Source organism: Penaeus monodon, chromosome 1 (genome assembly GCF_015228065.2).
Source record: "Penaeus monodon isolate SGIC_2016 chromosome 1, NSTDA_Pmon_1, whole genome shotgun sequence".
NCBI classification, from domain to species: domain Eukaryota; kingdom Metazoa; phylum Arthropoda; class Malacostraca; order Decapoda; family Penaeidae; genus Penaeus; species Penaeus monodon.
This window is the reverse complement of record NC_051386.1, coordinates 51,843,558-51,845,834: the sequence shown is the minus strand read 5'-3', so window position 1 is coordinate 51,845,834 and position 2,277 is coordinate 51,843,558.

The window sequence follows — 2,277 nt, the reverse complement described above, 5'->3', positions numbered from 1 at the left end:
GTCACGTCCGCAACAAGAATCTCGAGCAGACCGTTCGTTATCAAGTTGTGTTGAGTACGAAAAAAAACAGGGGTGGATGGGGGCCCCTTCGGAACAACGTACCTGAGCCTCTTCACAAAAGAAAGTAAAACAAAGAAAATACATTATGCAAAAGAAAGAAAAATAAAAAAAGAGGCACGCACTGGCCCCACCCCCCATCCCCCAGCGACTCATCGAAAAGCATTTGCCCCCACGTGGAGGGCACGCCGCTCACGAAACGCGGGGTAAACCCTTTCCACCCCAACTGGGACGGAAAAAAATACAAATCCCCGCCAAAACGTGTTCCCGAGCCGATAATGGAGCCCCCCCCCCCTCCCCCTCGCCCAAAATTTCGCCCCCAAAAGTAAAACGGGGCTCAATAGGGAAGGAAGCTAAAGGTTAGGGAAGTGAATGTGGGTGAAGGTCAGATTCGTAAGAGCTGGGTCATGACAGTATCATTATTATCATATGTCCTATACTTTAATAAGGTCTTATGTTTGGGTGTCGCAACTTACTACCACCACTGATCCTTTTTCCAGTACGTGATACATTTCAAATAGATAAACAATCAATATTATTTCTATACGTTATAAGTTTTCTTAAATCATTATACGGGTTGGAAACGCCTTTAAATCATCGAAGTTTAAAAAAAATTTAAAAAATTTTTTCGGGAGGCGCTCTTGCGGCTATTTTCTAACACCTCCAAGTGACTCTTTTGATCCCCTCTCACTCTCACTTGCTCCGTTACTTTTTGCCTGGTTGCAAGGGGGTTGGGCAGCGGATATCAAGAGTTTAAAAATGTTTTACAAAAAACCTTTCTTGGTTTAAAACCCCCTTTATCTTTTTCTTTTCCTCTTCTCTTTTTCCTTTTTTTTTCCCTCTCTCTCTTTCTTCTCTCTCTCCTCTTTTTCTCTCCCCCTCTCTCTCTCTCTCTTCTCTCTCTCTCTCTAAATATATATATATTTTAGATTATATATAATATATAATTTTATTATATAATATATAAATATATATATTAATAAATTTTTTTTCTCCCCTTTCCCCCCCCCCTTTATTTTGAAATAATTTGGGAACCAAAAACCCTTTAAACCTTTTTGGCAAACGGTTTTAAAAATTGCAAATGGCGTTTGCAAAACGAAATGGCCTTAAAAAAAACCCGTAACTTTAAATTGGGGGGGCTAAACCCTTAAATTTTTAAATTCCTTTGGGAAAAACTTTTTCAAAAAATAAAGGGGAAAAAATCTAGTCCCACAAAGCCTTTGCCCCCCCACTCCCAAAAACCCCCAACCCTTTCTGGATTAAAAGGGGGGAGAGGGGGGAGGGGGAAAGAAAAGAGCGAGGGGGGAAAAGGGGGAGGGAAAAAGGGGGAGGGAGAGGGGAGGGAAAAGGGGGGGAAAAAAGAGAGAAACGAGAGGGAGAGGGAGAGGGAGGGGAGAGGGGGAGAGAGAAGGGGAGAGAGGGGGGAGCGAAGAGAAGGAGAGGAGGAGAGGGGAGAGAGGAGAGAGAGAGAAAAGAGAGGAGGAGAGAGAAGGAGAGAGAGGGGAGAAAAGAGAGAGGAAGAGAGAGAGAAGAGAAAAAGGAGAGAAGAGGGAGGGGAGAGGGGAGAAGAGGGAGAGAGAGAGAAGAAAAGGGGAGGACAGGACAAAGAATTTGGGGGGGGGAGAGGGGGGAAGAGAGAGAAAGAGAGAGAGAAAAAAGAGAGAGAGAGAGAGGGGAGAAGGGGGAGAGAGAGAGAGAGATGGGGAGAGAGAGAGAGAGAGAAGAAGAGGGGAGAGAGGAGAGAGTGAGAGGGAGGAGAGAGGAGAGAGAGAAGAGAGAGAGAGAAGAGAGAAGAGGGAGGGGACAGAGAGAGGAAGGGAAAAGGGAGGGGAAAGGGGAGAGAAGGGAGAGAAAAGGGGGGGAGAGAGAGGAGGGAGAGAGAAAGGGGGAAAAAGGGGGAGAGAAAAGAGAGAGGGGAGAAGGGGAGAGGAGAAGGGAGAGATGAGAGGGAGAAAGAGAGAAGAGAAGGAGAGAGGAAGGAGGAGAGAGATGAGAGGAGAGAGAAAAGAAGGGGAGAGAGAGAGAGGGGGGAGAAGAGTGGGGGGGAAAGGGGGGGAGGAGGGGTGGAAAGGGGGGGAAGGAGGGAAAAAGGGGGGAGGGAGAGAGAGGGGAGGGGGTGAGGGGGGGGAGGGAGGGGGAGAAAAGAGAGAGACAGAGGAAAGAGATAGATAGATAGATAGAAAAGATTTGAGAGAGGAGGGGGGGAAGGGAAGGGGGAGG